At 37.6% G+C, this 19,913-nt stretch overlaps 1 non-coding gene across 1 annotated transcript; it reads right to left on the reverse strand.

Annotated features, from left to right (window-relative positions):
- Positions 1 to 5,014: 5,014 nt before the first annotated feature.
- LOC131828390 (U6 spliceosomal RNA) lies at positions 5,015 to 5,118 on the reverse strand. Its single transcript, XR_009352405.1, has one exon. It is a non-coding gene; the product is annotated as a U6 spliceosomal RNA (small nuclear RNA).
- Positions 5,119 to 19,913: the final 14,795 nt, after the last annotated feature.

Consider the following 19,913-nt stretch of genomic DNA (forward strand, 5'->3'; position numbering starts at 1 on the left):
TAAAAATATTTGATTGGCAGCAGACTTATCCACAGAGACCTGGCAGGCCAGAAAGAACTGGCATTATATATTCAGTGTTAAATGAGGAAAACATGCAGCCAAGAATACTATATCCAGCTAGGCTATCATTGAAAATAGAAGGAGAGATTAAAAAGCTACCAGGACAAACAAAAGCTGAAAGAATTTGCAAACACCAAACCAACTCTCCAGGAAATATTGAAAGGGGTCCTCTAAGCAAAGAGAGAGCCTAAAAGTAGTAGATCAGAAAGGAACAGAAACAATATACAGTAACAGTCACATTATAGGCAATACAATGCCACTAAATTCATATCTCTCAATAGTTACCCTGAATGTAAATGGCCTAAATGCACCAATCAAAAGACACAGGGTATCAGAATGGATAAAAAGCAAAACCCGTCAATATGCTGCCCAAGAAACTCATCATAGACCCGAAGACACCTAAAGATTTAAAGAGAGGGGGTGGAAAACAATTTACCATGCTAATGGACATCAGAAGAAAGCTGGGGTGGCAATCCTTATATCAGATCAATTAGATTTTAAGCCAAAGACTATAATAAGAGATGAGGAAGAACACTATATCATACTCAAAGGGTCTGTCCAACAAGAAGACCTAACAATTTTAAATATCTATGTCCTTAACATGGGAGCAACCAACTATATAAACCAATTAATAACAAAATCTAAGAAACACATCGACAATAATAAAATAATAGTAGGGGAATTTAACACTCCCCTCATTGAAATGGACAGATCATCCAAGCAACAGATCCACAAGGAAAAAGGCCTTAAATGACACACTGGACAAGATGGACATCACAGGTATATTCAACACATTCCATCCCAAAATAACAGAATACACATTCTTCTCTAGTGCACATGGAACATTCTCCAGAATAGACCACATCCTGGGCCATAAATCAGATCTCAACCATTATCAAAAGATTGGGATCATCCCCTGCATATTCTCAGACCACAATGCTCTGAAACTAGAACTCAATCACAAGAGGAAATTTGGAAAGAACACAAATACATGGAGACTAAACAGCATCCTTCTAAAAAATGAATTGGTCAACCAGGAAATTAAAGAAGAATTGAAAAAAATTCATGGAAACAAATGATAATGAAAACAAAAGTGTTCAAAATCTGTGGGATACAGCAAAGGCAGTCCTGAGAGGAAAATATAAAGCTGTACGAGCCTTTCTCAAGAAACAAGAAAGATCTCAAATACACAACATAACCCTACACCTAAAGGAATCGGAGAAAGAACAACAAAGAAAGCCTAAACCCAGCAGGAGAAGAGGAATAATAAAGATCAGAGAAGAAATCAATGAAATAGAAACAAACAAAAAAACACAAAAAACCAAAAAAAAAAAAAAAACAATAGAACAAATCAACGAAACTAGGAGCTGGTTCTTTGAAAGAATTAATAAGATTGATAAAGAAATAGAAAGGACCCAAATAAATAAAATCATGAATGAAAGAGGAGAGATCACAACCAACACCAAAGAAATACAAACAATTATAAGAACATACTATGAGCAACTCTGCGCCAACAAATTCAACAATCTGGAAGAAATGGATACATTCCTAGAGACATATAAACTACCACAACTGAACCAGGAAGAAATAGAAAACCTGAACAGACCCATAACCAGTATGTAGATTGAAACAGTCATCAAAAATCTCCAGGGGCGCCTGGGTGGCTCAGTGGATTAAGCTGCTGCCTTCGGATTGGGTCATGATCTCAGGGTTCTGGGATCGAGTCCCACGTCGGGCTCTCTGCTCAGCAGGGAGCCTGCTTCCCTCTCTCTCTCTCTCTGGCTGCCTCTCTGTATACTTGTGATTTCTCTCTGTCAAATAAATAAATCTTTAAAAAAAAATCTCCAAACAAACAAAAGCCCCGGGCCAGATGGCTTCCCAGGGGAATTCTGCCAAACATTTAAAGAAGAATTAATTCCTATTCTCATGATACTGTTCCAAAAAAATAGAAATGGAAGGAAAACTTCCAAACTCTTTTTTTCTGAGGCCACCAGCATCACCTTGATCCCAAAACCAGACAAGGATCCCATCAAAAAAGAGAACTACAGACCAATATCCTTGATGAACACAGATGCGAAAATTCTCACCAAAATACTAGCCAATAGGATTCAACAGTACATTCAAAGGATTATTCACCACGACCAACTGGGATTTATTCCAGGGCTACAAGGTTGGTTCAACATCTGCAAATCAATCAATGTGATACAACACATTAATAAAATAAAGAACAAGAACCATATGATACTCTCCATAGATGCTGAAAAAGCATTTGGCAAAGTGCAGTATCCCTTCCTGATTAAAACTCTTCAAAGTGTAGGCATAGAGGGCACATATTATCAATATTATCAAAGCCATCTATGAAAAACCCACTGCAAATATCATTTTCAATGGAGAAAAACTGAATACTTTTCCGCTGAGGTCAGGAACACGGCAGGGATGTCCGTTATCACCACTGCTATTCAACATCGTAATAGAAGTCCTAGCCTCAGCAATCAGACAACAAAAAGAAATTAAGGCATCAAAATTTTGCCAAATTGGCAAAAGAGAAGTCAAACTATCCCTGTTTGCAGACGATATGACACTGTATGTGGAAAACTTGAAGGACTCCACTCCAAATCTGCTATAACTTGTATAGGAATTCTGTAAAGTGTCAGGATATAAAATCAATGCACAAAAATTGGTTGCATTTTTTTTATACCAACAAGACTGTAGAAATAGAAATTAAGGAGTGAATCCCATTTACAATTGCACCCAAAACCCTAAGATACCTAGGAATAAACCTAACCAAAGAGACAAAGAATCTATACTCAGAAAACTCTAAAGTACTCATGAAAGAAATTGAAGAAGACACAAAGAAATGGAAAAATGTTCCATGCTCTTGTATTGGAAGAACAAATATTGTGAAAATGTCTATGCTACCTAAAGCAATCTACACATTTAATGCAATCCCTATCAAAATCCCATCCATCTTTTTTTCAAAGAAATGGGACAAATCATCCTAAAATATATATGGAACCACAAAAATACCTCGAATTGCTAGAGGAATATTGAAAAAGAAAGCCAAAGTTGTTGGCATCACAATTCCAGATTTCAAGCTCTATTACAAAGTTGTCATCATTGAGATAGTAGGGAACTGTCCCCAAAACAGACATAGATCAATGGAACAGAATAGAGAGCCCAGAAATACACCCTCAACTCTATGGTCAACTAATCTTCAACAAAGCAGGAAGGAATGTCCTATGGAAAAGAGACAGCCTCTTCAACAAATGGTGTTGGGAAAATTGAAGAGCCACATGCAGAAAAATGAAGTTGGACCATTTCCTTACACCATACATGAAAATAGACTGGAAATGGATGAAGAAGCATAATGTGAGAAAGGAATCCATCAAAATCCTTGAGGAGAGAACAGGTAGCAACCTCTTTGACCTCAGCTGCAGCAACTTCTTCCTAGGAACATCGCCAAAGGCAAGGGAAGCAAGGGCAAGAATGAACTATTGGGATTTCATCAGATCAAAAAGCTTTTGTTTGCACAGCAAAGGAAACAGTTAACAAAGCCAAAAGATGACTGTCAGAAGTTATCTGGGAGAAGATATTTGCAAATGACATACCAGATAAAAGGCCACTATCTATCCAAAATCTATAAAGAGTTTATCAAACTCAACACCCTAAGAACAAATAATCCAATGAAGAAATGCGCAGAGGACATGAACAGACATTTCTGCAAAGAATACATCCAAATGGCCAACAGACACATGAAAAAATGCTCCACATCACTCGGCATCAGGGAAATAAAAATCAAAACCAGAATGAGATACCACGTCACACCTTTCAGAATGGCTAAAATGAACAAGTCAGTCAATGACAGATGCTGGCAAGGATGTGGAGAAAGGGCAACCCTCCTACACTGTACGTGGGAATGCAAGCTGGTGCAACCACTCTGGAAAACAGCGTGGAGGTGCCTCAAAAAGCTGAAAATAGAACTAGCCTATGACCCAGTGATTGTAGTACTGGGTATATACCCTAAAGATACAAACGTGGCATTCTGAAGGGGCACATGCACTCAAATGTTTATAGCAGCAATGTCCACAATAGTTAAACTATGGAAAGAACCTAAATGTCCTTCAACAGATGAATCTATAAATAAGATGTGGTATATATGTACAATGGGATACTATGCAGCCATCAAAGGAAATGAAATCCTGCTATTTGTGATGACGTGGATGGAACTAGAGGGTATTATGCTTGGCGAAATAAATCAATCTGAGAAAGACAACTATCATATGATCTCCCTGATATGATGAAGTGGAGATGCAACATAGGCGGTTTCAGGCGTACGAAAAGAAAAATAAAAGAAGATGGGATTGGGAGGGAGACAAACCATAAAAGACTGAATCTCACAAAACAGACTGAGGGTTGCTGGGGGGAGGTGTGTTGGGAGAGGATGGTGGGGGTATGGACATTGGGGAGGGCAGGTGCTATGGTGAGTGATGGTGAGTGCTGTGAAATGGGTAAACCTGGAGATTCACAGACCTGTGCCCCTAGGGATAAAAACACATTATATGTTTATAAAAAATTTTTAAAAAATAGTTTTAAAAATCCATTAAAGAAAAAGCACATATTGCAAGCCCAGAGCTAATCTCATATTCAATCAAAAAAAATTGAAAATTTTCCCCTTAAAGATCAGAACAAAGACAAGTGTGTCCACTTTCACTACTCTCATTTGACATAGTACTGGATGTCCTAGCCAGAGAAACAAGGAACACAAAGAAATAAAAGACTCAAAAAAAAAAAAAAAGGAAGAAGTAAAATTTTCTTTTTTTTAATAACATGAACTTACATGTAAAAGAATCCTAAAAAATTCACAAAAAATTTTGAATAAACAAATTTAGTAAAGCTGCCAAATACAAGATCAATATATAAAAGACAAGAATTTTGTTTTGTTTCGTTTTTTTTTTCCAATATGGAATGCTTCCCAGTTTTTCATGTCATCCTTGTTCAGTGATCAAGCTAATCTCTGCATCATTCCAATTTTAGTATATGTGCTGCCAAAGTAAGCACAAGACGAGCATTTTAACACTCTAATGATGAACTATCTGAAAAAATAAAGAGAACAATCTAATTCACAATAGCATCAAAACTAATGAAATACTTAGGATAAGATTTAACTAAGAAGATGAAAGATATGTACCCCATAAACTATGACATTGATAAAGAAATTGAAGGAGACATAAATGGAAAGATAGCTCATATTTATGAATGGTAAGAATTAACATTGTTAAAATGTCCATACTACCAAAAACCATCTGTAAATTCAATTCCTATCAAAAATCCAATGTTAGGGGTGCCTGGGTGGCTCAGTGGGTTAAGCCACTGCCTTCGGCTCAGGTCATGATCCCAGGGTCCTGGGATCGAGCCCTGCATCAGGCTCTCTGCTCAGCAGGAAGCTGCTACCTCTTCTCTCTCTGCCTGCCTCTCTGCCTGCTTGTCATCTCTCTCTGTCAAATAAATAAATAAAAAATCTTTTAATAAATCCAATATTATTTTTTTACAGAAGTAAGTAAAGAATCCTAGAATTTATATGAGACCATAAAAGACAAATAATTAAAGCAGTTCTGAGAAAGAATGAAGAAGTGAAATTACACTTCTTGATTTGAAACAATACTACAAAGCCCTCATGCTCAAAACAATAAAGTATACTGGTATAAAAACAGACCAATAAACAAGTAGAACAGATTTGAGAGTCCAGAAATAAATCCTTTCATACAGTCACCTAATATTTGACAGGGGCCAACATATATAATGGGTAAAGATAGTCTGTTCAATAAATGATATTTAAAACTGAATAGTCACATAAACCAGCATGAAACTGGAAGCTTATATCACTCATAAATCTTAACTTGAAATAGATCAAAGACTTAAATGTGATGCATGAAACTAAATTTCCTAAAGGAAAACATAGGAAAAATTCTCCTTGACATTGGTCTTGCCAATAGTTTTTGGATACCAGGCCAAAAACACAAGCAAAAGAAGCAAAAATAAATAAATGGTATTACATTAACTAAAGTTTCTGCATTGCCAAAAAAAAAAAAAAAAAAAGAGAGAGAGAGAGAGAGAATGAAAACACAATCCACAGAATGGAAGAAAATACTTACAAATCTTATATCTGAAAAGAGGTTAATAATCAAGAGATACAAATAGAAAAAAATATATCATTAAAAAATAGCAAAAGGATCTCAATAGACTTTTTTTTTCAAAAAAGTTATATAAATGACCAACAGGAGCATTAAAAAGTGCTCAATGTAAAAACTCAGGGCAAATTCATTATGTTGTTGTTTACCTCTGAAAAACACAATATTACTACCTATTAGAATATATACTACCAAAAAATTAAAACTAACAAATTTTGGTAAATATTGGGGAAAATGGGGAACTTATGCACTGTGATAGGGATATAAATTTGTATGGAAAACAGTATGGAGACTATTCATATTATTAAAAGTAAAATTACCATATGATTCAGTAATCCCACTTCTAGGTATATATCTAAAGGAAACGAAGTCACTATTCGAAGACATATCTGCACTCTTATGTTCATTATAAAATTATTAACTCTAAGCAAGAGATGGAAATAACTTCAGTATCCATTAATGGATGAATGAATAAAATAAGTATGGTAAATATATACTATGGAATACTACTTAACCATGAAAAATTAAGAAATACTGCTTTTTACAACAGCATGGATGGATCTTGAAGGTATTATACTAAGTGAAATATTTCAAAGATTTTATATATATTTTTTAATTTATGTATTATGATATCCCTTACATACAGAATCTGAAGAAAAAGCAAACTAATGGAAACTTAGAGTTGAGTTGACAAGAGGTGAACCTGGGGTGGAATAAGGTGGTCAAAGGGCACAAACTTGCAACTATAATATGAAAAAGTTCTGGGGATCTAATGTACAGCATGATGATCATAGTTAATAATATATACATACTTTTTTATTGTGCTTCCCTTTATTAAACTTTACATATATCACATTCTTACAAGTTGAAAGTTTATAGCAATCTTGTATAAAAGAGGTCTGCTGCCACCATTTTTCTAAACATTTGTTCATTTTGTGTCTCTCTGTCACATGTTGGTAATTCTTGCAATATTTCAAGTTTTTTCATTATTATTGTATTTGTTATGGTGATCTGTGATCAGTAATTATGACCCACTGAAAACTCAGAACTAGTTTACTTAAGGTATATACATTGTTTTTCTTTAAAGACATAATGCTTTTGAACAGTACAGTATAGTGTTTATTTTTTATATGCACTGGGAAACATAATTTTTTATTTGCACTGGGAAACCAAAAAAAATAATAATGATTTGACTTAGTTGATTGAGATAATCACTTTATTGAGGCAGTCTGGAACAAAACCCACAAGACCTCTGAAGTTTATCTCTACTGTACTATATACATAAAAGTTGCTAAGAGAGTAGATCTTAAAATTCCTTACAATACATGCATAAAAAACAGAGGCAACTATATGAGATAGTAGATGTATTAACATTTTTATGTAGATTATATTGCAATACAGATGTATACCAATTTATCAAATGGTACAGAATTTACACAATGTTAAAAGTTTGCAGTGTTATAAGAAATCATTTCTTAAATTTACAAATTATAATATGTCAATTATTTTTCAATAAAGCTCGAAAAAACTTTTTGTAGAATTAATCTATTTTTCAAAAAAGGAATTAAGGAAGTAGAAACTGCAACTAACTCTGAAATAATAGAATATAAAATCCATTGTAGTTATATACACTGTGACAAACACTATTAGTTAGTTTACAATGAAGGAATACTTATGAAGCATGAAGGATGGTCTATAAATAAGGCTGAAAGAGCTCAGTTTTAAGGTTTAAATTTAAAATCTTCTTTTGAAATACTAAACTGACCACCCAGTTTTCCAAACATAAATGTCTTAACTGCATGAATTTATTTCATACAACTCTATAATCTAGTTTCATAAGAAAGCAGCATGAAAATTTTGAATAAGACAGACTTGCTTAAGTTTCTTTATGTTCAACAGTAAAGGATACTTCCCTAAAAATAAATAGAAGAAAAATCTGCATATTTATCATGATAATTATTATTCATAATGAGATTCATATTGAATTAGGGAATATATATCCTCAGAGGGGGTAAAGTAAAATGAAATTTATTTTGGTAAATGTGTCTATGAATAGTCAATACAATGCCTCAATATAAATGAATATTATCATTTTGAACAATTTAATTACTATTATTAGAATTATTATAAGTATAAAAATAGCTATCATTTTAGCATGGAATATGAGACTCTCATGCTCCATGCTTCATTACATCCACACAACAACTCTGCATAATAAGTATTATCATCACCATTTCATGGGTGAAAAAACTGAGGCTAACACATTTAGATAACTGGTTTATGATTACATGGCTGGTAAAGATGCATCACACTAATTTAGGCTTTATGATTTCAGAATTGTACTCTTTCCACTGCACATTCTAATTACTCTGTAAATACTTGGCTTGTTTTCATTTAGTTCTTTAATTTTATTCATGTGGCGATGGCTTAAAGCTCCATTTAAAGGAAGCTTAAAAAATTCATTTAGCCAAAAGCTCCCAAGAAATAAAAATGTCATGGATCTAATGTAGACATGGATATCATTAGTTAATGAGTAACTATATATTTTCCACTCTAGTGAGATAACAATCAGAGTCTTTTTCTAAGTTTTAGTCTCTGAGTGTTCAAAAGGACTTTGTTAAAATAGAAATATTTAGACAAAGGTGATCAAAAGTCTGGATCAGGTCACCTTAAGATAAATATTAGGAAACTGAGGAAACAAATGGAGATTTGAACACTGAGCTATGATATAATGAATGGTTTAAAGTATTTAGTAGAGAATAGAAAAGCCCTTTGAAGCCTGGTCTTAGCCTAGCATTGCAGCTTCTGGCATATCTGTCTATCTATCATTTACCTATCTATCTATCTAGATATAAATTTCAAAACTTTTTTAACTTAAAGATTTTGAGAAATAGAACATAATTAGCACCATAGAAGATCTGTTTATGATAACAACCTAGCCCCTCCTCCCAGTTTGTTAATATTCTCTCTTATTTAATGTAACATTGTGCAAATATACCACTACTGATCTGCCGTTATGAATGAAATAACTATAATCATCTGTTTGCATATCCTGATGAAAATATTCCTTTAGTTCCATGTTGTATTTCTAGGAATGGACCAATTTTTTTTTAAATTTTTAAGTTTTCTAAATATTGTCCAACTTTCCTCATATGTTTTTATTATGTGCACTGTCATTCCTTCACATTCTTGCAAGACATTTTCACTGTTGCCCAATATGGTAAGTGTGTAATAGTATGCCATTCTAGGTTTTAATTTATTTTTAATTTAATTTAATTTAATTCCAGATTCATAATAAAGATAAACAGTTTTTATATATGAGTGGCCATTTGGATTACCCTTTCTGTACAGTACATGCTCAAATCTTTTGATATCTTAACATTGTGTTATACTGACTTCTTTAATAGTAGATTTTCTGAATGAACTTTTAGCTGTGTAGGTCTTCTCTATTTTATTTTGAACTTGTTTTCATTTCAAAATCTTTATATTTATTTTCATAATCTGCTTTTATTTTGCTTTGTCTATTATCTATCTATCTATCTATCTATCATCTATCTATCTATTTATTTATTTGCAAGCAAGAGAAAGCGAGCTAGTGAGAGCGCAGGGATGGATAGAAAAAGAAGGGAAAAGAATCTTAAGCAGGCTCCAGGCTCAGCACAGAGCCCAACTCTGGGCTCTATTTCACAACCCTGACATCATGACCTGAGCCAAAATGAAAGAAATAAAATAAAATTAAGGTGTTAAAAAAAAAGGACAAAGAATTGGAGGTTTAATTAAGTGAGCCACCCAGGCACCCCTGTGGTATTTTAAATTGGCTGTCATATCTTTAAATTCTAGAGTATCCATTTGGTTCATTTATAAAACCTTTCTCAATATCATTTTTATTTTCAATTTTTTGTTCAATTTGCTTCCCCTCTCATTTATTTGAGCAGAGTAATCAAGCCATTTTACAATCTTTATTGATCATTTTAACATCATACTTAATCCCATTTTGTCTTTCAAATCTTGTTAATGGTTTTTCTTTGTGTGCTTTGTTCCATTTTGCTATGTTCAAGACATTATATTTGAAACTCTTATTGAGTAGGGATAATTAAGAGCTATAATAATGGTATGGTCCTCCTTGGCAGGATTTTCTCTTATATCTGAGACTCTACAAGACAATCATACTCCAAATTCAGTGATTGACTTTCTCAGTTTACACAGAAGGCAAGGTAGGCTATAGTCTTATTTCTGCTTCTCCTTGTGCTTTGGGGATCTCAACTTAAATTTGGGTTGTACCAAAGTCCTCAAATTTGATTGCTGCTGGATTTTGAATTTTGTTTCTCTAGTATCAAGAGTCTATTAAAAACACAGCTCAGTGTGTTTTAGCAGTTTCAAATGCTCTCATAGCTAAAATGGCTTCAGGGCATATATCTCTGGGCTCTCATTGTATTTCCTATTTTGGCCCAGTAATCCCTCCCTTATTTTTATAATCATTCTGATATTTTTAACTTTAAAAGCTATTTTGTCTGGATTTTTAGTTGTCTTAAGAAAGAGTTTTTAGATCACCATTACTAGAAGCAACAACAAATATACATGAAAATATCTGCAGTAGTTTATCACATCTTTATGGCTTTGAACTTCCATAAGCCGAGGCATCCTTCTCTAATCACTTAGGCAAACTCCAATTTACCCTTTAAAACAACACAAGAATTGCTTCATTTAAGAACATGTTCAGGGATGACTCTTCCCCACTGTTCTTACCAACATTCCCACACACTCTTTGCTACCCACACTTGTTTATGAACTTTCATTAAGTATATCAGCGTCATTAGGTATATAGAATTTTGCTCTATTGTATTTTTGTCCTTTAGAGCTTTAATTAAATATTAATTCCATAGAAAGTCTGTCCCTTTTCTTTCAAACCTGGGTTAGTTATTTCTTCTCATTCTTTGTCAGAAGTTACTTTATTAGAGAAACTTACAGCTGTATTGTGACTTTGGAGCCTTTACAGTTTTTTGACTGGAAAAATCACCCATCCCTGAGATTTTTACGCAGCTTCCTAGCTGATATTATTCAGAAATCTGTTCAAAACAGACTTTTTCAGGGAGGCCCTTTCGGACCACTCAGTTACAAAACCTCTTCTCAATCACTGCTCTTTTTAAAATGTGCTTATTTAGTTCAAATATGCATCACTATTAAAGAAAAACCAGTACGATTTTTTTCTTTTTAAAGTTGGCTTACCTATTATCTATCTCTCCCATTAAAATGATTCCTCTGGGCTGGGGTTTTGTTGTGCACATCTTAGGCCAGGCACTCAATAAATTGTCTCTGAATGATTGAATTGTTTGACTCCCTTGCTAGATTCTCAACTTCATGAGGCCAAGGATTGTTCTATTCAGTCCTTCTTTACCCTCAATGTCTGTTATATTGCAGTCACTTACGTGACTAATGGGAAAAATCACAGAAAGAAAGAGTTAAAACTACAGAAAAACCCCGTAGGTTCAATAACACAAAGCTTTCTAAAACTATTTAGCCCAGGAATTGAATACTGGCTGCACTTTTGATTTTTTTTAAATGGTATTGAATTTAATTTAAATGGAAATACTTGAATGGCAGAATAATAAAAAAAATTTATAAAAGCAACTTGCTCCTTAAAGTAAGAATTATATAGGGCATCTCTTCTAGAAGCAAAATTTTCAAATGTCAAACATCTAAAAGCATAGAGGAGAAGTAAGATTGTGAATTGTACTTCAATGCTCTTTTCTTTATATTCAGCAAACAGCTTCATTCACACCTTTCCAATTTTTTCAACTCTTTTAACAAAGCCTTCAGAGGAGTTACTGCTGATGACAACCATCACAGCCTAACAGGAGAAATTTTATAAAGAAAAATAATAGCATGTTTTTCCCAAATTGTTAAGGATATGGTGAAGCTCTGTCGGATTCAAAGGAGGAATGTGCAATTCCATGCTATATATAATAATAACTTATTTTAATAGTGGCTTTGCAATTTTTCAGATATATCCATTTACTGAAACCACTATCAATTAAACAGAAACAAACAAATTAACAGGGGTTCGAGACAGGAATTATCTAATCTAAAAATAGCACATGTTCACAGAATACACAACACATATCCCAAGTACTACTATAGGTTTCAAGTAATAGTCAAAACAATAGTAAACATGATTCAGACCCTACCAGTCAAATCATAAATGGGACCTTAACTGTAAATCCTTATCTTTAGATCAAAGCGGGTAACTGGGTGCTGAGGATACATTATAGAATTAATATGTCGTAGAACTCCTCTGAAATGAGTCATTTATTCCATCACTTTTCCTTCACAGCTGCTGACCCATGTTTTGGTTCCTGGAAATAGCTGCTACCCTGTTGTACTTCTTAAAAGCACATATATTGATAACTTTACTCATTCCTCCATTCCTCTGTGACTGTCACTGTGTTAAAATGTGGAGTCAGCTGACTCACTTGTGGTGGTAATAAAGTAGATGAGTTTGCAAAGTATTTTGTTATTTCTAAAAATGCAAAAACCAAATTACATTGAAATCATAAGGGGTGTTTCAGGGAGAGCTGTAGGATGTGGTTTGTTGTGTAATCCACAGAGATTAGCTCCAACACATATTTAAACTCTCCTCTAGGAGCAACCTTAGTGGTAAAGCAAGAAGATAAACAGATGTATACACACTCTGGCACAAAATTATCACTTATGTTTGGCTTCCTAGTCTCCTCGTGTTCCTTATTTATCTTAACTTCTCTCTGAAATCAGGAAACACAAAATCTCAATCAGTTGACATTTTTCTACTGAATTACCCAATAGTCTGATCATACCCCTAAGACTTTTTTAAATTAGTTCACTCATAATCCCAAATCTGCTTTGCTTCCTCATCTGAGTACACTGTAATTTGATTTCAAACTGAGGACAGTTGTCAGTAATGCCACATTCATTAATCTATTTTACAATTCCATGTACTTAGAACTATGAAAATATGTTAATAACATCCATTCCAATAAGCCACCCTAAATTTATTATCATGAAACAAGACCTCAAGAAAGAGAATTCAAAATCATCCATGTATTTGCAACTTATTGCAATAAAGCCTTTATCAATAGACTTCCCTGTGCACATGGTGGTCAAATTGCTGGTAAAAACCAGCCAGATCTATTACAAGCTTTCTCATGGCTTCTAGGTAACCCAAGTGAGCCTTTATTGATACTGGGAAGAGATAAAGCAGGGAAGGGATAAACAGTGATGTAAGAATTGGCTAGACAAAAGTAATGACTCTCATTACAAAGTGAGTATTTTAAAGCAAAAGAGCCTGTTGGGAATATTGTTTTATAAAATAGTGGCTTTTTTTTTAACTTTTTAAAATTCAATTAGTTAGCATATAGTGTACCATTAGTTTCAAATGTAGATTTCAGTTATTCATCCATAGCATATAATAGCTAATGCTCAGTACTTACTGTTATAGCTTCTTGAAAGCAGAGTTTTAACCCACTGAGCCACCCAGGTGCCCTTGAAAGCAGAATTTTAGATCATATTTTCTGATTACTGTAGTACAACACTTTCCTGCTAGCAATCTTCAAAACATACTGTTTGTTAGAGGAATTTCTTTAATAATAAATAAATAGGAATTTATTTAAATTTATAAATACATAAAGTAAATAGGAATTTATTTAAATTTATTTAAATATTGCACACTGTTTCATTGTTCATAAATAAGGTGATGATATTTTAGCCATTAGTTGGTAGCACTGATATATCACTTTCTTTTTACTTCTTAGTGCATTCTCTTTACAAAAAATAGATATATATTTTATAAGAATCTGAATCTGTGGCAAACATTTAAAAAACCCTATACAGTAAAGTTTATCATTTTAAGTAATCAATTATCTTCCTCAATTGTGATAGTATATCCTTCTATCTAGGCCAGATATTGTATGAGGGAATTGAAGAGACATACTTTTCTAAATTTCACTTTTCTCATCTGCAAAATGCTAATCATGATCCTACAATAAAATACACTTATAATTTTTTGATGAAAATTTATTTATTTATTTTAAGATTTTATTTATTTATCAGAGGGAGTGGGCGAGAGAGCAAGCACAGGCAGACAGAATGGCAGGCAGAGGCAGAGGCAGAAGCAGGCTCCTGGCCGAGCAAGGAGCCCGATGCGGGACTCGTTCCCAGGACGCTGGGATCATGACCTGAGCCAAAGGCAGCTGCTTAACCAACTGAGCCACCCAGGTATCCCTTTTGATAAAAATTTAATCTGTATAAACAATATATTTGCTGTAATGCGTGGTTCATGGAAAACATCTTATTTAATTATAAGCAACAACAGTATTAGAAATTAAGTAAATGTATCTATAATATTTAAAATTTTAACACATAATTCCAGTGCATTGCCTTATATTCTCAAATCCCTTTACCACTTTCACTGACAGAGTCAAATGTACTTTTTCTACTAGTAGCCAGCTCTTTGTCTTTTGTCAGAAAGATGCCCTTGTGAATTATTTATAATAGAGATATTAGCAATAATAATAATAATAATAATAAATAGCAATGAAAATGTTAAAAAAAAGTTTTCTTAACTAATTAGGGTTCTTAGACATCAATTAGAGGAACCACCTCTGGCAAGCAAATTAATCTGCAAGACATTACCAGAATTAACAAGTCAGTCAGATAAAGGGTCCGTAGACTGAAAGGTGAAGCAAAAGGACTAGGTTTGGAAAATAGGTAAGGACAATGAAAAAAATGATCAAATTTTTGGGCAAAATAAATTCTTAGGTGTCCTTTTAATGGAGTCCTTGGCATTATGTAGCAGAATCTCTGGAGATTATCTCAATCCATTGGGGTCACCCCGTTTATTAGCTTGCTATTGACAAAGGTATTTACAAACTGTAGAGCAAGAGGTTATAATGTAGAAAACTGATGGTAATGCACAAGATTCTTGTTAACAATAATGCAAGTTAGTTGATCAGAAGGTGTGGGACTCTCTGACTCTGAGTCCCCTGGTGTCACCTTTTGATTTTAGTAACCAAAGGTCCAGAGGCATTGGGGAATCCTGATATGACCGGCCAGGGAGGGGACGTGTCTGGCGGGCGAGCTCTCTTCTCCCTACATCCTCTCGGCTTCAGTACAGCAGAAGAACATGTCGCTTCCTTTAGGATGTGCCTAGAAATGAGCTGGGCAGGGGGGTTTTCTCTGTAATGGGGTGCCTGGATATGTTGGTTCCAATTCCGTTGGGCTCTGTCGTCAGGGAAGTGAGGTCACCACTGCCTGGGGGCTCCTTACCGAACTTCCTGCTGTACCAGAACTCCCTGAGCCGGCGGTCCCCAAGCTGCTCAGGCTCACACTCCACTCAGGCAGTGCCCATCCAGTGACCCCCATACAGCCTCCCCCAGCCCCTGGGAGGCCTGGGTGCGGCTGTTGTCCCCGCTGGAGGCAACAGAGCTGGATTTATACTAGGTCAGTGTTAGGGTTAGGATTGAGAAAGACTTAGGGTCTGGGTTAGGGTTAGATGTCCTTGGGGTCAGGGTTAGCGTAAGGCTTAGGGTAGGGCTCAGGGTTAGGGTTAGGTTCATGGTTTGGTTTAGGGTCATGCTCACAGTAGGGTCAGGGTTAGCATTACGGTCAGAGTCACGTCAGGGTCAGTTTTAGGGTGATGGTTAGGTTTAGGGTCAGGTTCAGGGTCATGGTTTGATTTAGGGTCAGGTTCAAGATTTGGTTGGGGGCAAGGTTCATGTCAGGGTCAGGGTTAGGTTTGGGACAGGTCTAGTGTCAGGGTTAGGGTCAGGGTCAGGATTAGGTTCATGGTTATGGTAAGGTCAGCTTTATGTTTAGGTTCTGTTTTATGAGTAGGTTCAGGATCAGGGTTAGCTTTATGCTTAAGATTCTGTTTAGGATCACCGATTGGGTCAGAGTTAGGTTTATATTCAGGGTTAGGGTCAGTGTTAAGGTCAAGGCCAGGGTCAGGTTTAAGGTTAAGATCTGACATTGGCAAACTTCAGAGTTAGGGTTATGATCAGCGTCAGGATTATTGTTAAAGTGGGGTTAGGGTTAGGGTTAGAGGTAAGTGGAGGGTTAGACCGGGTTAGGGTCAGTGTCAGGGATAATGATAGGGGTTAGTTTTAGGGTTAGGTTCAGCGTTAGGTTTCGGGTCAGGGCCCGTGTTAGTGTCATGGTCAGGGTTACGTTTAGGGTTAGAGTTAGGGTCAGGCTCACAGTCAGGGTCACTGTTAGTGTTAGGGTCGTGGTCAGGGTCACTGTTAGGGTCAGGGTTAGGTTTATGGTCTTTGCCTGGGTCAGGTTCATGGTGAGGTTTAGCGCCAGTGTCAGGTTTACGGTCAGGATCAAGTATTGGTTTAAAGTCCACATTCGGGTCAGGGACAGTGTTATGTAGTGGTCATTGTTAGGGTCATGGTTAGGTTTAGTCTCAGGGCCAGGGTCAGGTATATGGTCAGGGTCTGGTATAGGCAAAGTTCTGGGTTAGGCTTATGATCATAGTCAGGTATAGGGTCAGGGTTATTGTGAAAGTTTAGGGTTAGTGTTAGGGTTAGCGTTTGGTTGACGGTTAGGGTTAGAACTTGTTAGGATCAGGGTCTGTTGTAGGGTTAGGGGTTACTCTTATGGTTAGGTTCAGCGATAGGATTCGGGGGATGGCCCGTGTTAGTGTCAGGGTCAGGGTTACATTTAGGGTTAGAGTTAGGGTCAGGCTCACAGTCAGGGTCAGGTTTGTTGTTCAGGTCCGGGTCGGAGTCACTGTTAGGGTCAGGGATAGGTTTATGGTCATGGTCTGGTTCAGGGTCAGGGTGATGTTTAGCGCCAGTGTCCGGTTTGGGGTCAGGTTCAGGTATTGGTTTGAAGTCCACATTCGGGTCAGGGACAGGATTGTGTAGTGGTCAGTGTTAGTGTCATGGTTAGGATTAGGGTCAGGGTCAGGTCAGGTGAAGTTCAGGGACAGGTTCAGGTTTAGGGTCAGGCTTTGGTTTAGGGTCAATGTTCGGTTCAGTGTCACAGTTAGGTTTTTGCGGTAGGGTTTGGGATTGGGGTTAGGGTTAGAGTTTGAAGTAGGGTTATGGTAAGGCTTAGACAGCGTAAGGTCAGGGTTATGGTTTGGTTTAGGGTAGGGTTAGTGTTAGGGTCAGGGTCAGCGTTAGGTTTAGGTTCAGGGTCTGTATTAGGGTCATGGTTAGAGTTACCTTTAGGTTTAGAGTTAGGGTCAGGTTCACAGTCACGGTCAGGGTTAGGGTTAGGGTCAGGTTTAGGTCAGCATCAGGGTTACGATTAGGGTCAGGTTCATGGTCAGGGTTAGGTATGAGTCTTGGTTACGGTAATATCAACGTTAGATTTAGGTTAAGGGTCCCCATCAGGGACATTGTCAGGCTTAGGTTTAGGTTTAGGGTTCAGGTCAGGATCACAGACAGGGTCAGGGTCAGGTTCAGGGTCAGGGATTGGGTTAGGATTTGGGACAGGCTCACAGTCAGTGTCAGGGTCTGGGTTAGTGGTTACTCTTAGGGTTAGACCCGCTCTTGGGTCATGGACCCATCCGGTCAGGGTCTCAGGATAAACCCTGGGCAGAAGGGTGTAGACCCTCCACCCAATCCCAATTAACCAGCCTTAAACTGGAGTGTGAACATAACTTGCCCACCAGACATGTAAACCCTCATCAGCCTCATCCTGCTTGGGGCACCTCCACCCTCGATGGCATGGTCAGGTCCTCTTTACACACAGACACACAGACACCCAGAGGCACACACACACACACACACACACACACACACACACACACACACATACAGAGATGGGGAGGAGACCTAGGGCTACACCGGTTGATCAGAAGGTGTGGGACTCTCTGACTCTGAGTCCCCTGGTGTCACCTTTTGATTTTAGTAACCAAAGGTCCAGAGGCATTGGGGAATCCTGATATGACCGGCCAGGGAGGGGACGTGTCTGGCGGGCAAGCTCTCTTCTCCCTACATCCTCTCGGCTTCAGTACAGCAGAAGAACATGTCGCTTCCTTTAGGATGTGCCTAGAAATGAGCTGGGCAGGGGGGTTTTCTCTGTAATGGGGTGCCTGGATATGTTGGTTCCAATTCCGTTGGGCTCTGTCGTCAGGGAAGTGAGGTCACCACTGCCTGGGGGCTCCTTACCGAACTTCCTGCTGTACCAGAACTCCCTGAGCCGGCGGTCCCCAAGCTGCTCAGGCTCACACTCCACTCAGGCAGTGCCCATCCAGTGACCCCCATACAGCCTCCCCCAGCCCCTGGGAGGCCTGGGTGCAGCTGTTGTCCCCGCTGGAGGCAACAGAGCTGGATTTATACTAGGTCAGTGTTAGGGTTAGGATTGAGAAAGACTTAGGGTCTGCGTTAGGGTTAGATGTCCTTGGGGTCAGGGTTAGCGTAAGGCTTAGGGTAGGGCTCAGGGTTAGGGTTAGGTTCATGGTTTGGTTTAGGGTCATGCTCACAGTAGGGTCAGGGTTAGCATTACGGTCAGAGTCACGTCAGGGTCAGTTTTAGGGTGATGGTTAGGTTTAGGGTCAGGTTCAGGGTCATGGTTTGATTTAGGGTCAGGTTCAAGTTTTGGTTGGGGGCAAGGTTCATTCAGGGTCAGGGTTAGGTTTGGGACAGGTCTAGTGTCAGGGTTAGGGTCAGGGTCAGGATTAGGTTCATGGTTATGGTAAGGTCAGCTTTATGTTTAGGTTCTGTTTTATGAATAGGTTCAGGATCAGGGTTATCTTTAGGCTTAAGATTCTGTTCAGGATCATGGATTGGGTCAGAGTTAGGTTTACATTCAGGGTTAGGGTCAGTGTTAAGGTCAAGGCCAGGGTCAGGTTTAAGGTTAAGCTCTGACATAGGCAAAGTTCAGAGTTAGGGTTATGATCAGGGTCAGGGAGAGGGTCAGGATTATTGTTAAAGTGGGGTTAGGGTTAGGGTTAGAGGTAGGTGGAGGGTTAGACCGGTTTAGGGTCAGTGTCAGGGATAATGTTAGGGGTTAGTTTTAGGGTTAGGTTCAGCATTAGGTTTCGGGTCAGGGCCCGTGTTAGTGTCATGGTCGGGGTTACGTTTAGGGTTAGAGTAAGTGTCAGGCTCACAGTCAGGGTCAGGGTTAATTTTAGGGTCAGAGTCAATGTCACTGTTAGGGTCAGGGTGAGGTTTAGGGTCTATGCCCGGGTCAGGTTCATGGTGAAGTTTAGCGCCAGTGTCAGGTTTACGGTCAGGATCAAGTATTGGTTTAAAGTCCACATTCGGGTCAGGGACAGTGTTATGTAGTGGTCATTGTTAGGGTCATGGTTAGGTTTAGTCTCAGGGCCAGGGTCAGGTATATGGTCAGGGTCTGGTATAGGCAAAGTTCAGGGTTAGGCTTATGATCATAGTCAGGTATAGGGTCAGGGTTATTGTGAAAGTTTAGGGTTAGTGTTAGGGTTAGCGTTTGGTTGACGGTTAGGGTTAGAACTTGTTAGGATCAGGGTCTGTTGTAGGGTTAGGGGTTACTCTTATGGTTAGGTTCAGCGATAGGATTCGGGGGATGGCCCGTGTTAGTGTCAGGGTCAGGGTTACATTTAGGGTTAGAGTTAGGGTCAGGCTCACAGTCAGGGTCAGGTTTGTTGTTCAGGTCCTGGTCGGAGTCACTGTTAGGGTCAGGGTTAGGTTTATGGTCATG

The sequence above is a fragment of the Mustela lutreola genome, chromosome 3 (assembly GCF_030435805.1).
Source record: "Mustela lutreola isolate mMusLut2 chromosome 3, mMusLut2.pri, whole genome shotgun sequence".
Taxonomy (NCBI): Eukaryota; Metazoa; Chordata; class Mammalia; order Carnivora; family Mustelidae; genus Mustela; species Mustela lutreola.